The sequence below is a fragment of the Aquila chrysaetos genome, chromosome 2 (genome assembly GCF_900496995.4).
Source record: "Aquila chrysaetos chrysaetos chromosome 2, bAquChr1.4, whole genome shotgun sequence".
In the NCBI taxonomy this organism is placed as follows: domain Eukaryota; kingdom Metazoa; phylum Chordata; class Aves; order Accipitriformes; family Accipitridae; genus Aquila; species Aquila chrysaetos.
The window spans coordinates 21,329,637-21,347,635 of record NC_044005.1 but is presented as its reverse complement, the minus strand read 5'-3'; the positions used below and the strand labels follow the sequence as shown (position 1 = coordinate 21,347,635).

General features: G+C 37.8%; 1 long non-coding RNA gene across 1 annotated transcript; it reads left to right on the top strand.

Annotated features, from left to right (window-relative positions):
* The first annotated feature begins 387 nt into the window (after positions 1-387).
* LOC121232592 lies at positions 388-15,085 on the top strand. Its single transcript, XR_005931366.1, has 3 exons — positions 388-488; positions 3,227-3,228; positions 15,075-15,085. It is a non-coding gene; the product is annotated as an uncharacterized LOC121232592 (long non-coding RNA).
* The last annotated feature ends 2,914 nt before the right edge of the window (positions 15,086-17,999 follow it).

Below are 17,999 nucleotides of genomic sequence, written 5' to 3'. Positions count from 1 at the left end.
AAACACAACTGTATTTATATAACTCTTCAAAGCACTTTGAAATTTTTGGATGCGCAACTAAGTAGTAAGCAGGAGAAACACGCATTACCACAAAAAAAAAAAAAATCAATATAAATAGGCAAGTCTGAAATTGGAAAAATGTAGTTTTCTATGAAGGACAGATAAGACTTACAAATATTTTGATAAAGAAGTTAAAATTTGATTATATAAAAGAGTTTGGTTTGATTAAGAAGTAGAAAATTGTGAAGCATAGGTATGGGAGTGTTAAGTTTGAAATGTAGTCATAGGAACTTTAGAAAATGTACTATGTGTAACCATAAGAATTCAAGTATTGTCTAAAATCAGTTAACCACAGAAACTTTGACAAAGATTTGTTGATTTGTAGTGTTTTGTTTTAAGAAACTAAGGAAACCGTTATGGACACCAGTTTGTTGCTTGGAAACCCTTTACCCTTCCCACCTCAATCTAATTATCGAGGATTCCAATCAGTACAGTTAAGTGAGATTAACCAATGATTGTTTTAAAATAAGAATATTAGTAAGATGGTGTGACTGAAGGACTGATTATTAGAAAGGTTAAATTTAAGAATAGACATAGTATGCATTTTTATGTAAACTAATATAGATGAAGGTGAGAATTGTACTGCACAGAATCACCTAAGAGAGGTCAAGAAGCGGACAAATGAGGAAGACTATGGAAGACCATTGAAGACCACCAGAGGGCTCCTGAAGACCACCAGAGACCTTCACTGCACCTGCGTGAAGACACATTTACATATGCTAATGATTTATAAGAAAGTTAATGATTATGTATAACATTTTCCAGAAATTTAGTGAATATGTATAACAGGTGTGTATTTAACCTGCACAGTTAGACTAGACAGGTGCACATGATAGGTGAAGCGATCCCCCGTGTGCCCAGCGCTGCAATAAAGGAGTGCCTGCTTCTCAACTTCTCATTGTTGTTAAGGAGTTTTAGTCCGGATTTCGGTAACAAGACCACAGTTCAGAGAGTCAAAGGCATTAACAGGGAAAGGTAAGTTGCTTTTTTAAAAAGGGCTGGTCCTAGATCATGATACAATGCAGTTCTGTTCCTTGTGCAGCTACTGATGCAACATCAAAAGACACAAAAAAGACCAGTCTAGTTCAACAGTTGCTTGTAAATCTAGATAGTCAGTGTGTATGGGACAACATAGGATAAAGCATAAATATAGTGCAAGGTGACAGTAAATGGATGCCAAAGAATCACTAGTAGAACAGATAGGATGGAAGCCCAGACAAGAACTCTTAACTTGAAAGGAACAGGTTTGTGAGATGATGGCCTTGACTACAAAGATGAAATATTACAACCAGATGCTAGGAGACTATTGCATCTCAGTTAACTTTGGTACAAGCACTTTTACAAGGAGCAGCTTTCATTAACTCATAATGCCTGCTCTTTTATTGCTACCTGCTGGTTAGACCAGGTCATCACACTGTGCATTATGCTAGTTTTTACCATTTTCCCAGGCTAAACTCAAAGTCTTGGTGTTCATTCTACACTAGGAGTATTCCCTTCACACAGAAAACTTCTAACAAATCCTAATGCCATAGGGAAAGTTATGCTCTCAGATGCAGAGAGACTAGGTTTCTTTGAGAAATAGGATGAAGTTTGAAGAACATTGCTTCATCACCTTCAAAATGGAATATAAAAATAATTTCTGGAATCAAGCATTTCTACTGTTAACTGTCTAAGCTACAAAAGGAGACTGTGGAAGCAGAAAGTTTGAAACAATCAGGTATGTCATTAGGGGAAGGAAAAGGAAGAGAGGTGTGATTGAACATTGCTTGCAAGTGGAGTGTATACAGAAAAAGGAGGAGTCAAAGAGGAGACACCAGTTCAGGGAGTCTGGATGGCATACATAATTTCTGCCCTCTCTGAGAAGTAGAATTTTCTGAACATAAAAGGACTAGAAGTTATTATTTTGTACACAAATATTTCAGACCATCTTCTGACAAGCCTGGCTCTTTTGCATTGTAACATTTCCCCTCTAGCCATAGAAAAGAGAGTTCCATACACACTTCTCCCACTGTCATGTCCCAATTTCTCAGGATGATGACTCAGGTTTGCCCATTCCAGGGTCAGGATTAAGGTGAAATGACACCAGGGATCCTTTAACTCACAAAACTCAATTTTTATTTGCTCACAACAAGAATTGGCATGCTCACCACAAAAATTGGTGTGCTCAACAAAAATTGGCATGACACTGTGTCAGTAAATGGTGTAACATGTGCTAACCATACACCACCAAACGTATACTACAGGCCTTGCTTATCTGGGAATCAATTGAGGGAAGACAATAAGGAGAGCCCTCCCATCGGGTCACGAGGTTCAGAGCAGACCCCCTTGCTTTCTAGACTCCTTCTCAGAGAGGGGCATGGGGTGGCTGGATCCGCTCTTAGTCCCAGACTTGGTCAACGGTTTATGTCTAAAGGCATGAGGTGTAGGGATTACAGGAAAAAAGAGAAAGAGAGAGAGAGAGAGAAAAGAGAAAGATTTCACTGGTCCTGGGTCCAGCACTGGTTCAGCCAGCGGAGGGGCCCAGTTCCAGTGGGCTTGTGCACCTGGGGCTTCAGTTTGTGTCCTTTTATCATCCTTGCCCCTCCTTCGGGTGGGCATTAGGCTAATTAGGTGTTATGAGGGCTTTGTGAGCCTTTGGGCTTGGGGGTCATCTGGGGAGTAACTGCCCCTTCCCTGCATGGTGAGCTGTCCTGCTCAGCATATCAGAGCGGCATTATCAGAACTGGGAGCTGTGCACCCTCTGCCCGCCCTCCCCTCCTGTTGCTGATGGGCTTCTTTTCACCTGGGGTTCCTTGCTAGGGAGAGTTCCTTGTTACGCAGAGTTAGTCATTAAACAGAATTTGCCCCACCACAGTGTTTGAGACATTAACTCTTTCAGTCTCTCACATGCACCTCTTCGTCTCTCCAGTAGTATGGGAGAGACAGCCTGTAACAGAAGCAACAATATTCAACTGATTGCTCTTTGTGAAACAGTCACAGGAAATTCCAGCAGCAGAGTGACACCACCTTCTTTAAACTGTAACATTTGTGGTTTCTGTTATTAGTTTGTTTATATTCTATTTACTTGATTATCTAGAAATACAGCATATTGTATCTAACACTACATTATCATACTTATTTTTTACTTTTTATTTTGTCAAGCCTTTCTTTGAATTCCTTATTTCAGTTGTATCTAGGGACCAAGAAAGCTGATGTGCCCTTTGTAATTTAACAAGAAAACTGCTGAACCCTGCTTCTGGATCCATAAAAATGACAAGTATTCTTCTACAACCTAATTTAAGCAGGTGCTATAGAATATGCATATTTTTAAGACAATAATAATTAGTAAGAGAGATAATCAGCTGCTTTTGACATGATGTTAGCTACCTTATTTACAGCTTTCATAATGAATCATGAAGGAAAGATATTTCTGTTTCTACAACACTAAATAAAATTCCCTGAAGAACTAATCCTATAAAACAATAATTCCCTGTTACTCAAGTTAGAAATTCAGATTCCCAGTATCAAGACATCACTATGTGCCATGCTAGGATTTCTGAAAACACAAATTACTTAGAAGCACAGACTTCTGAAGAAAGCCACTCATTTGAAAGTTAAGCATTGTTGTAAGAGACTGAACTGGGAATGAACTACAACAGCTCCATTACTCTTTAACTTATCTCCAAGATTGTGCCTAAGATTATGATGCATCTGTTTTCCAATAAAATCTTGTTTTCATGCTAGACCTTTGTTGAGAAAGAGAAATGCATTTTATGGAGGATTTTGATATTTCACAATTTGATTTTGTCCCCTTTAGCTTAAATCAATTGTCAACATAACTGGTAAGGAAGCTATGAAGGGAATTGTTAATGAAACCTGGAGACTACCATCTGAAGCCATTCCTGGAAAAACTGTGAAATCATGTCTTTCAAACAAACAGAAGAAGTTATTGCAGCCAAGCAGCTTTGCTGAGCAAAACCAGATAGAGAAGCAAAGAATCAAAAAAAAAAAAAAAGTTACTTCACAGAGAATCAGGAAAAACGGGTTAATGATGGACAATACAGATAAAAATAAACCCATGTGACTAATAAAGGAGGTCAAAGAAATCATTGAATTAGCAGTCCTCAACAAATCTGAAATATCAAAAGACATTTTTTAAACAATTAAGAACAAAAAAGTCTATCTTGGCCATGTGTAGGTCAACTGCTTGGTGTAAAAGGTAACAATTTCAAAAATTCAGGAACAGCCAAAGTGTGTGCGTTAGCTAGTTGCCTTTTGTATTTGGAGCAAAGTAGGAGTCTGTATCCAGCTCATATGCTGTCATGGACAGGACAAAAAGGTTATTATCTGTAACTGTACTTGATAGGAAGCATTTTAAACATAAAAATAAGGATTTTTTTTTCAGAAAGAATGCAAAAATCAAGAGTTTTGAATAATTTCTCACCAGTAGATATAATGGTTGTAGGTAAGGAGTTTTGTATATCAGCAACATTTTATTTTAAGGAATCCTGGAAAACTGAGGCAGTTCCAGAGAACTGGAGGAGTGCCATTCTTAAAAGGTGTAAGAATATTAGTAAGCAATGAATATCAGTTAGTGTTGCCTCATAGAAATAAACCAAATCAAACACTGGTGGCTTTTAAGGATTACTGAACAAAGAATTACTGAATCAGGATTACTGATTTGATTGTTAATATCCACTTTGTTGATAGGCAGATTTCTGCAAGCCATTTGATTTAACATCACAAGAATCTTGATTTTTAAAACTTATGTTATGTGGAGTTAACAGAATATCTATTAAAATGGATTAAATACCAACTCACTGACAGATTTTGAGAACCTGTTAATGGGAAGATATTGATGAAAGAAAACCTTACAGGCTATATCTGTACCACGTGAATACCTGTGTTTCTACTGAAATGTGCATATCACAAATTGCACACAAGTTTGTCCACCCTTATTCCTTCTTAGTTTTTGGGGGGTTTTTTTGCAGGAGCATACTACATCACTCTAGCTAACTCACATACCCCTGTGCCCCACCTTCTTGCATACGTATTCCCAATCATGCTACTTTCTGTTGTTGCTACTGAGTTTGATATACTTAAGAAAAGATGTACTTGAGAAGTGATGTACTTAAGGATTGATGTACTTAAGGAGTGATTTACTTAAGAAGACCACAAAGGTCTTGTGAAATAGGATATGCTTTGTGTACACAAGGCATGCCTTGCTACTAAAAGATGGATAAGAAGGGAACATCCTACCCCAGGTGGCAAGGAGAAGTTGAAAAATTGCTAATAGGCATGAAGTCAGGAAAAATCTTTGATAACTGGAAGAAAGATAAAGGCGGCAGGGGGAGATCACGACCACCGACTCAATTCAAGACCAAAACACTTACCCCCCTGCCCTTGAGCATGCGCTGTAGAATAAAAGAACACTGTACCTTTAATCTGAAGCGGGGAAACTTTAACCCAATAGAAACTGTGCTAGGTAAGTGACTACCAGTAATAGTTTTGGGGAAGAACTTTGGAAATTGAATATGTATAACTGAACTGTATAAATTGCTTGCCCATTTAGGCATGAGGTGTGCTAGCTTTGTGGATTACCACCTAGCCCCCATCTTTGTGCAAACATGAATTGGAATAAAATACCTCTGCTCTGTGTGTATATTGGCATTTTGCACACCAGGTAAATGACCCCACTTGTGGGACAAGTTCAGTGAGGAATTTCATTTGGGCATATGCACTCCTGAGAAAGGATTAGATGAACTAGAAGGAAGTGGTCTGAGCAACTCAAAATCCATCTTCAACAATGGAGGAAATTACAGCCATCCTGAATTCCTGTGGATATCCAACTAGGTTGCAGCATCCAACATAAGATCCACCAAATCTTCTTTTATGGAAGGTACTGTTCTGGAGAAAGTAGATTAGAAGCTATTGTTGAGCCATTTTAGTGTCCAGATCTGGGATAAGAAATAGAGAGTGAAAGTGTTCTCTGAATAAAGAATATATCTTTCAAAACATGCACTACAATCTGGTACTCTTCTTCCAGCAGAAGCACTCTTGCTACAAGGCATTTCCTCAAGTGGACATCATTGGCTGCTCCCAGTTCTTACACACCACTAGAAGATCAGGTTGAAAATGAGGTAATTATTATCATTATTCTGAACAGTAAGTATCCCAAAGTGATAAGTACCACAGACAATTCCCATGCCCTCAGCAAGTTTGCATGACCCACTGTCTAGTTCTGTGGTGGCTGTAAATTCATATTCCCTTCAATGCCCATCTTTGAGGACCCCTGCCTATATCAACAAAGAAAGGAATTCCTCCATTATATAGAACATCTTGAATCACTGAATTCGGTTTATCAATAAACCATTGGATACCTTTCTTTTTTCACAACTCTAGACTATTTGAAGAGGGGACACACAAGCATGACCTTCTCACCAGTGATAGCAATCTTAATAGCAATTGAGAGACATCTGCATCATGAATAATGACACCTATATCCTCTTGATAGGCTCCAAATCACCAATCAGGAGTAATGCAACACTGAAATCCTGCAGACAGTGTTTTAAGTGCAGGTCTACAAGATGCTCTACACCTCTCCAACTACTTACTGTCCATGCCTCCAATTCTCACACTCAACCTTCACAGTCTCAACACTGTGGCATATCTAGCAGGCATACCTAGTAGTAGATATTCAGCACATCAGGAGATATCTAGCATATCTCCTCTTTATCTGGGAGTTGCCTAGCTAAATCCCTCTCCTAGGAATTCACAAGAATGTGAACTTGATAGAACTGTCTGATAGAACCTAGTTGCTACCTAGCTAGGATGTCCAGACACTAAGGAGGATGAAAAAGCAAAAGGGAGACCCAAAACATGACCCAAAAATTTGAAAATAGGTTCCACAAGCTAATCTGTTGATTGACTGGAGGCTGAGCGCTATACATGGGAACTTCCACATGGAGAAGATACTTGACAGTTCAGGAGAGGAGAGAAATGACATTTATTTTCTTGGTAAGAGCCCAAATAAAGTGCAACAGAAGTTGCATATGTCTCTCCCTTGCCTGTTTCCCACCTCTAATACTAGCAGACATAAGAACCCATTTGTGAGAGACAGTTCTCAGCCCTCAGAAGCTTAGGGCATCAGAATGACTAAAGCCAAGGAAGACAGTGCAAAATGTACAATGAAGAAGCCGAAGATACATAGGAAAACTGGAAATCCCTTGGAAAAAATAAATTTTCCTGAAGTCTGCAGAGAACAAAGACACATATTTGGATTTGCATCTTTCCTCACACAGCTTTAGTTGCTGATTACACTAACATTAGATGAAAACAGAATCAGACTCTAAAACACTAGATTTATTTTTTAGCTGCCAGACTCAACTGTGTTCAACATTAAAGGTATTTTTGTATTATTCTAACCCTGAATATCATTCTATTACAGTAAAAGCTTTATTAGAAGGGAGTCATTACCAATATTCAAGTTCAGATTGAATTGGTGTTTCTCTCAGAAATCCCAACTTTCCATGGTCCCTGGGACATTTCAGATTGCATCAACCTCTGATACATGATATCCACAGAGCTCTCAGAAACAAATTCAGGGTTTCTTTTTTTCATAGGGTTTCTTTTTTCATTTTGTGTTGCTCACTGTAAGTGACTGAAATCTGAGAGGTCACTTTTGAGTGCCAAGGTTTAAGAAAATATCAGACAGACATGGTCTCAGGAGCTATTCTGCCAGAAAAGAATAATTAAATAAGGAAGGAATATGTGAAAGGAAAAAAAATAATAGAAGTGTGAACAAGAATTCTTATGAATAGAAAGATTAAAAATCATCGTCTAAAGTGACCCAGACATATATAAGATATATCCACTGATTTATATGTAATTCAGTACATTCTTGTTATCTTTTTTACTGCTTTATCATCAGATTTGTATTTCTAAATGTTACCTTTTTTTTTTTTAAGTGTTCTCTTTGCAATGGTCAAAGATAAAGGCATGGTAAAAGACAAATTCAATTTCTTCTAAACTATGTTGTTACACATGTTGAAACACTCAGCTTGTGCTTATGAATATCTACAATCCAAAGGGTTAAACCTCATAATGGCTGTGAATTATCATAATATTCAAAACAATAGGCATTCACAGCAGGTATACAAAAGATTGAGAGAGTTCATACTGGTAAGAAAAACCTATCCTGAACTGAACTTCCATTTCTTTATGAGTAGCTGCATTTTCTACAGTCTAAAGCTCCTTATGTCTTTCCTTTTGAGATCTAGGAAGAAATAACAGTTCACTCCTTTCCCTGAGAGTAGTGATAGGGAAAGATAAGAGGGATACTTCCAAAAGGTCCTTCAAAGAGGGATGCCTGAAAAGAGCCAGGAAAGATGGTTGCACATAATCCTAGAGAGGAAATTCACAAAAATTTAGATGTAATAGGGTCTATAGAGCAGGGGTCTACTATTATGAGAGATTTTGGAGAAGAAACATCCATAAGAAATATCCCATCTCAAGGCTACAGAAGAGAGGTTCCAATACATAAAGTTTATTAACAGCATGAGTCTCCATCAAGTTTGTACATGGGAAAAGCAAGGGACCCTGAACCTAGCTCTTTATTAAGCCTTCCATTAATCAAATACTGGCTCTGACTTGGTATGAAAACAGGTCTAAAAATAACGGAAAACAATTGTATAGCACAGAGGGGAGGGAGCTGGCACCCAAAACTTTGTACCTCAAGCTGACTGAAATGACCAGGTAGATCCTATCAGCAGAAAAATGCTCCTTTTTTTTTTTTTTTTTTTTTTTTCCCGTAAAGTAGATCAGAAGAAAAAAAGCAGCACAGATTCCTATATTTCCCACCTAATTTCATCCTGCAGGTACAAAAGCCATCATTATTGTGATGCCAACAAATTGCACTTCCTAGCACAGAAGGTCCTTCCCTTTTTGAAGGAGCACTTGATGAAGGAAGCCAAACCCTTGTAGTCAGAAAGGCCATTCGACAATAATCACTTTGCCCATGAAACACAAGGCTGTGTCAGCTGCACTGAGGATAGCCTGCAACCTGATTGATCTCAGCTAGCATTTACCTTCTTGTAATTGTGTGTCATTTTGGTTGCCTTAACCCCATTGTTTAATGATTTTTTTTTTCCCAATTCACCCTGCTGGTGAGATGTCAACACATATCAAAAGATATTTGTGAAACCTATCAGAGCTTTGGCAGCTTGCACTCTCTCCTTACGTTAAAAAAAAATAAAAAATGTTTAATTTACTAAAAGTTCACAGCACCTCTCATTAGGATGACAGGTGTTGTGAAAGGCTTCTGTATGTTTTCCTTGTTGTTTGCTTCTCTAAGTTTTGGAAGGTTTTCCACTAGGAGATATATAGTAATAAATTTGATTATAAGTAAAATATTGTGACAGCAGGTATTTTTTAATTGCAGTTTATTTTACCTGGAAAAAGGTTTTTTTGTTTTTTTCACCATTAAAAAAGGTACAATATTTCTGTGGCAGTCAGTCCAGTTGGGCAAATCAATCAGAACAGATTAGCACTGATTTAAAAAACACAAGTTTTGTGAAACCAGCACCAGAATATTGCTCTAACTGCTACTTTTACTTTACAAGTAGACAAAAAAATTCTTACCACTAGGATGAGAGCCACTCCATAGAGAATATAAACAAGTCTCTTTTGCTTTAATATGCTTAATTGCTTCTCTATTATGCACTATGGGATATTTTTTTTCCTTAGTGCATTTGAACAAGTCACACATTCAGCAGGCCAAAGAAATTAAAAATCACCACTCTATTTATCATGCTAATTAATTATGTTTGAATATTAGACAGATCATGTGGTTAATGATAAACTAAATATCCATATGAGATGTCAAATCAAAACCCTGAACACTTGCGGTCATTGAAGATCCAGAGCTGCTTTGTGGATAGACAAAGGGCTAAATTATATTCTGCCTACCTGAAGTTTTCCTGCAGTTTCAGCTGAATTCATTTGTTAGTCAGCCAACCACAAAGCATGTGCTTAAATACAAGTAGATAGGTAGAGCTGTGATCACCTATATCTCTAGTGTTATGTACATCTTTCTGTATTAGGACATTTCTTCCTTCTGAAAAATGGCCACCTTACTGCATTAATACACTAGTTAGCATTTCCACAGTGCCTGACTGATGCCAAGTAGAATACCCCTCTAAATTTGATGTGCCATAAAGCAAATACCCAGTCCAATGTGAAAGTAACTTTTGCTGAGTATCAGCATATATTCTGTCTGTGCTTATACTGAACAACAGTATTGCTGATTTAACATCTGCTGAAAGAAAGTTGTACACAAAGATTAATAAGCTCTATGTTTGCACACAGAAAGTGATCCGCTACCTGTTAGAAAAGGACAAGTCACAGATAGTTGTGGTCAGCTGTTGAGATTATTATGGAAAATATATATGCATTTTGCCAGTAATGAAATAAAGCATAGAAAAAAGTACTTTCAGAGTCTTTTTTTTTCCTCCAACATACACAGATGTACTTTGTGTTCCTTACTTCCATGCTTCCACATGGGACAAAAGTGTGATTTAACAAACTGAAAAGCTGGGTAAATGTCCCTAAAGGAAAAAGTTGACCAGTAACAGACACACAGGCAACAAACCAAGCATTATGTCATCCTTCCTCAGAATACTTTTCAGTTCTAGAGATATGTAGCACAAGGATTTCTCGAGGTAGAGCTGCCTTCCTTTTCCTAAACAGACCTTAACAGCTTTTTCTTCCACAAATCTGCCCAGTCACTTTTAGATGTACGTCATATTTTAGCATCCATAGTCCCTGCTGGCAAATAATTACCTCTCCATGTAGCAGGAACTGCATATTATCTTACACTTTTTTTTCTTTTTTTTTTTTTTTTTAACCCTACTGTCTGCTAGTTTCAACTGATAATAATAGATATTTGTACTGGAAGAGAGAGAGAACAATCATTCCCAGTTGCTCTGGATTTTATAAGCCTTTATGTCCCCTCAATCATTTCCTTCTGAGCCTGAGGCACACTAGTTTATTTAATTGATCCTTAAACAGAGATCATTTAACGTCTTTGATCATTCTTGTTTCCCTTCTCCATAACTTTCTCATTTCTTTTTTCTTCAAATAAGGAGATGAATACTATACACATTTCTGAAAACATAGGAGGACTGCAGACCAATACATTTTTCTTTCTTTATTCCTTTCTCAATAACTCCTAACACTTGAACTAACATTTTTAGACTAAAATGATTTTTCTTCTTTCAGCGCTGATGTGTATAAATTAAACAATATCTGACTCTTAAACATTGTTGTAGAGTACATAAGAACCTGTGACAAAGTTCAAGCTAGTGAAGGCAGAAGTTTACAAAGAATTTAGTCAATTTAGCTCACTACCTTTGAATCTTGTCCAGAGCATCTAAGAGACTTTTTTTTATCACTTCTAAGAGCCTGAGGATGAATGACATACCATACATACTGAACCAATGCAATGTGTCCATTATATCATGTTCATTTCAGATAGTATTCCTGCTGCCCCTAGCATGCAATTCCAAGTATTTTTACATACACTTTGTTATTGAGATGACTTTTCCACATTTCATTTACTCAAGACTCAACATAGATTTTGAGGGAGATCTGCCAAGATTAAGCAGATGCAACAAATACTGGACAGTAACTCAAACATAAAGACCCTTTGACACTCTTAAGTACCCATACTGCAGAAAAAATTTTAATCATCTGACGTGATATAAACAAAGCTGTTAATTTCACCCTTCTTTTCTAGGAAAATGAGCAGCTGAGCACAGCAGAATCACTCTCAAGTAATACTAATATAAATTAAAGGAACAATGCTATGGATGTTATGAGGTATGCCGCTAGCAAAAGTGCAACTATTTCCTCAAATGAAAACGCAAGTATTTCTGACTGTGCCAGTGGAAGACATGGTCTCACCTCAGCCTAATGATCCCAGCAAGAGATGGAAAGAGTTCTTCTGGAAACGATCATGGCTGAGAACTGTATGACAGTCTGTCACTGTGCACCACGTGTCCACACACTCGGGTGTCCACTCAGACCAGTGTCCACTCAGACCTGAAGTATAACACAAGGTAGTATCAGAAAGGAAAGGATCACTCCCCCTTACACTGAAAGAACAGTCGTGGAATGAGAGGAAATAGTATCTGAAGCAATCACTGCAGCCTACTAAAGCAGCCAGCATTGACAGAAGCAGTTTGACTCAGATCTAGCTCACTGGGAGGCAGAGGTATATTTCTAAGTTACTGTTTACTTTTCAACTTTCTAGAAAGAAACAGCAATGAAATCTGTGCTTGGTAGACTAGTGAACCCCCAGACACCATAGGATGTGACTTTAGATATTTAATCATCATTTACAAATCACTATCCCCAGCACAAAGGCAGCAGTGAAGGTTTTTCAAACGGCTGTCAGAGTACCAGCATCAAGCTACAATTCATCTGCACAGTTGAGTTGACTGGATTAACATGCAGCCATATAAAAACATTGCATATTACCACTAAAAAGTGCAAGAGAACACAACCTGCATTCAGATTCCCAGCAACAGTAATGGACAAGCAACAAATCCTTGCATAAAAGCACGTGTTTAAAATATACAGCAAAACAAACACCTTTAGAGATCAATAAACTACTTACTGGGGAAAACACGTAGTCTGCAAAAGCAGAATGGAAGCATTTTCCTACTGCTATGAAGGAGCTAAAAACATCACAAGTCAGCAGCACACAATTTTATTGTTTACTTTAGTCTTGAACAAAGCACCCAAATGCATGGATAGCCATGGAAAATGAGGAAGGCACTTACAGTTTAGTACAAAGTGGATAGATACATTGACAGGGCCTCCAGCTCTTAACATCTTACAAGAAAGATACTTCAGCTAGAGCTTAAACCCTTAAAATGGGAGTTTGAAAATCCATCTGTTAAGATCTAAAACAAAATCAGTAGAAGCTGATAAAATCTTGTCCACAGAAAAATAAATTATAAAATAAAAACATAAATAATAAATTTACTAGCATTAGGTAAGACTTCACCCTAATGCTAGAAAGGTATTTTTTATTACAGAAAAAAACCCACCTCTTGGAGCAATGCAAAGAAAATATTATTATACAGTGGAGGGATATCAGTTAGCCTAGCCAGCTTACACACACATCTTCCCTTTTGTGCCATGCCTACCAAAATAGTAGTTCAAAGTATTTTGTTACTGAGCTTACACACTCATACACTAAAATTATTTTTGGTGAGGATTCCTTTCTGCTGTGGAAGTTTATGCACACAGCAGACAAAAAAACCCTGTGCTTAGAGAACACTCAGGAACAAGGAATCTAATGGGCATCAAAATTAAGTGGTCTGCCCAGGTCATACACTATATGGCAAATTTAGGATTGAACTTCAACCTTCTTCATGCCAAACTAGTAGCTTAACCAGAACACCATCCTATCTATCAAATAATGTAATAAATAAAAGTCTGGCAGATTATCTCAGCTAAGAAATTATACAATCCATGTGTTGAAGTGAAAATGGCTGCCAGTGACAAAATACATAGCTGCTGCTTAAAAAACCCTGCTCAATGGTTAACTATCACAGTAATTTGTAATTCAAACAGTTCTGCAAGTGACTTGCTACTTACTGGTCATTTGGGGACTTTATCTTTCTTTTGTTAAAGAAAGGGATTATGAAATGTAGTGAGAGGCAACAAAAAAAAAAAGGTGCTGAAAGTTCTTCACTTGTTCAAAAAAACAAACCCACAAAACATTAAGTGGTTTGTGAGAGTTACAGAAGGGAGAATTCATATTCAACACGATGAAAAAAACACCCTTAAAAAGGGCTATTATTTGGACAGGTATAACTTATTTGAGACTAGCTTGCAGAAAGCATTGTGGACTATCATCTGCTGATAGGTCATGAAATATTTCCACAGGTAAAATCTTCCATTTTACTACCAACATTTTTCATCAATTAAACCAACCCCCAAGCCTGCTCCCCAAAGAAAAAGAAATAAAAACCCCAAAAGCTCTCTCAAGGTTTCATCTGTGAAAAATCTATATTTAGCATCGTACTCCTGAAAAAATTCTGCAGTGAAGTCGCAGGCCCCATAAAGCCAACAGCAAGACTTAAAATGACCTGTTTGATGGCCGGCTTTCACTTAGGGCTTCAGTGAACTACCACTCAAATGCAAATGCAATATTCCTGTGAGTATGTTCCCTTTCATTTGCAATTCCAGGTGCAAGGGACTTTTTTTAAACCTTTCATGAGCATGCATCAATTTGTTTTATTATACGCTTGTACACTGACAGGCGGTGTTGGGCCCAACATTAAGTTTGCAATGCTCCGGGCATTACTCTGACATAAATAACAAATTATTGCTAGAGAGGACCCTGAGCCCTGGAATTCTAAGTCAGGATCCAAGCTCTGCTCAGCACTCAGACTCAGGACCCCGCTTAAGGACCAAGTTCCTAGGAAGGCACTAATCTTGCATCTAGCCCAACAGTCACATCACTGAGGAACCCTTCCTAGGCAAATTCAGTCAACACTGCATCACAGCCCAAGCTATTATTAGTCAACCGGATTCTTTCTCACATCTAACGGCTTTTCAATACCATTTTCAAAGTAGACTTTTTTGTACAGTAGCACAGTCTCCACGTTTGTATTAACGTCAGTCTGAACAAGTGTTAGCTGTTAACTTCAGTGCAATTTATGATTACTGGCACTATAAAAATGCTATAAATCTCTCAGAAAACAAAGTTACTTATCATTTATCTCTATCCACTATGACATTTTGCAGATAACAGCTTGGGACAGTAAAGAGTAAACATGGACATGTAAGAAAAATATGGTGCTACATAAAAACTGCTTAAAATTACAGCCACATGGTTTGGTTGACATTTTGTTTCTATAGCAAGGGTCCTTAAATTAGAGGAAAGTTATTTAAACTGCAGCTACATCAGTAGTTTGGGGGGTTATTTTTTTTAATGCATGTATTATTTTGACTTGTCTCAGGGTTAATCTCAGGAACGTTGTATTGAATTATTATTTGGCTCCTTCTATTTAGTCACAAATTTTATCATCATACTTACATTACTCTCAGAGTTAACTATGTTGGATTTCAGAGAGAAAAAACTTCTATTCATCCCCCATGTTTAATACTGACAGTGCCAACATACAATCTTTTTCAGAGCCTGTGTCAGACCTAAACTGGAAGAAATACCAGGCTTAAAGGACTATTTACAGTCTTTTTCTCCTTCTGTTTTTCTACCAACATTGCTAACAATTGTGCAAAGTGTAGTGGTGGCTTTGTAAACACATAAAGCTGTCTGCTAGATAGCAAACTGAAACCAGCCTGTAACCCTGGCCCTAAAACGGGAGCAATATTCAGTATCGAATTGGTTCAGATTGAGCTAGATTAAAGTGGAACATAGCAAAAACCAGTAGCACATATATTTCCAGTCCACCAAATGAACCATTCTTGCCAGCCCTCCATTAAACATTTATTATCTAACATTTGTGACTTGTAATTGTGTTAGCCATAGAAAACTGTATCAAATGAACAGGTTGTAGTTACTCTTTATATAAGGTTTATCCTTCATTTTTAAGGGGAAAACTATATTTCAAAGCTTTTATGCATAATTCTCTTCCTGATTTTGCAAAGGGGAATGTACTTACAAAGCTTCTATTAAATTTTTAATAATTTTTTTTTCCATATGTAAAAAATATTTCATTGGGAATTGAAATCATTTAGGAGCTAATTACAGAGAGCAAAGATAGCGTATTTTTCAGCCCAGTAGTTTTCAGATGCTCAACAAAAGAGCAAAATAAGAGTTTCAATAAAACTCAGCAAGGCAAGAAACTGTAAATAACATGGGTGAAAAAGGCTTGAAATGTCAATATGTTTTGTTACGAGTTTTCCAATTCAGCCCGTCTGTGGTAAGTGAATTATAATGAGAATCAAGACGATGCAGGTCTTTGAGAAGCTTGTTGAAAATGTGATTTACCTTTTGAGCTTGTCCCACCTATTATATGGAAGAGTAGCCACTGGGGAAAGGACACTGTGCAGTCACATAAGCATCTCTTTAAATCCCGGATATGCCTATACACACACGTATTTATAAATATGGTAGTCAATGCTTTCCAAAACAAAGTTAGTAAATTCATACGCAATCAGTACTCTGTGTCCCTTTGGGATTAATCCATGCAGGAGAGAGGCAGTCCATGTCTATTCACACTGTTTGAATGGCAGCAGCAGGAGAAGGCTGGCTGTAGGCCAGCTGGTGTGAGCTGGCTCATGTCCAACTCCCCAGAACTCATGCACTCTGAAGTAGAGCAACTGCACAATGTTTGCTCCAATTCTCCTCTGGGCCTCTGAGACAATTACTTTTTTGGTCATTTCCACTTCAAAGTGCCCAAAATAATGAAACAGTACTTCAAACCTGACAGAGTAATGTTTTGGTAGGGTGTTGGTTTTTTTAATAGTAATTTGATACCAACGGTGCTTGTTTTGTGCCCCAGACCAAGAAAGCATGCATTTATTCAGCTTATTAGCCCTTCTTTTGAGAGTTAATTACGTTGTGCTCAGATACAGCTTTTCAGTCATGAAATCCACCATGTTTACAGAGATTAAAACAAGAGGGCAAGATACTTCCTTTCCTATCCTGTAGCACATATTTTGCAGTGCAGGGCCACCTGGTTGCGTGTACAGGCCAGAAGATGAAGCCTGGAGCTATGACCTTCCAGTCCTGTACAACACTCCTTTAGGAGAATGGCTATTGCCAGAAGTGGCTTTGGGGAAATGTCTCTGTAACATACATCTGTATCTTGGGCTTCCTTTCACTGGGCCTCCTCTCCCCTGTCTGTAGAAAAAGGTGATGATCTTCATTTACAGTTTCCCCAAACTACAGTCTCTATGGACCATCACAAAACCAAAAACAAAACCAAAAACAAACCAAACAAAAAAACACAAACAAAACCAAAACCTCCAACCCTCTTCTCAGAAGACTTCCAGCCAATAAAAGGGAGATGAAAAAAAAGCAAAACCCAAATAAAACCAACGGAACTACTGCACAAAGTACTTTGGCTGAGTGGGTAAGTGGACCAGCCACCCAGCCTGCACAGCCTCTACAGTGTCAATGGTGAAAGGAACAGCACCACCAAGAAAAAAGTGAGAAAATAGGAAAGCCTGTGATACGAATGTATGAGTATGGCCTTCCTTCTCTGCCCAGCCACCTGCTGCTATAACAAGTCTTGGAAATTCATGGCACTAAGATCCCTACCCCTCTGAGAAACATGGTTGAACTAGACCAATGAACTCCAGAAGTTCAGAGATCCTTCTCACAGTAATGGAACAGGTTCCTAAGGAAGCAGAAACTTAACCCAAAAGGACAAAGCGATTAGCATCTTTGCCAGTCACAGTAGATGCAGCTCTGTCATTTTCCCCACTGGCCATTAATTTCCTTCTCCCTTTCAACTAGTTCCTTTTTGGGACTTAGTTTATTTATTTACCTGCTGCAGCCAATCTTTTACCCTTCAGCATTGTCATTGTCTTCTTAGAGGATTTTGTACAGTGAAGATTCCCAGAGTTGAGGTACATGGATATGGTACCTATATCCAGGAGGGGAGAGGAGGATCCCAGCTAACCCTTTGATAGCAAAAGCCCTGGAAAACTAGAATTTTAAACCAAAATTTAGGGAACAAGGAAGCTCATCTGTTTTAATGTGCTTAGAGATATACAGAAGAGAAGGGATACGTGAAATCTAGGTACTATTAGAATATAACATAAATCTTAATTAGACTGGCATAATTTGGGAGTAAATGCACTAAAATTAATATCAGTATACCAGAGCGACTGAGAGCTGAAGCATGCTTTCAATAATTATTGGAAAAAATTGCCTTTTCTGCATCTCATTTTGTACAGATTAACCAAGCAATGAA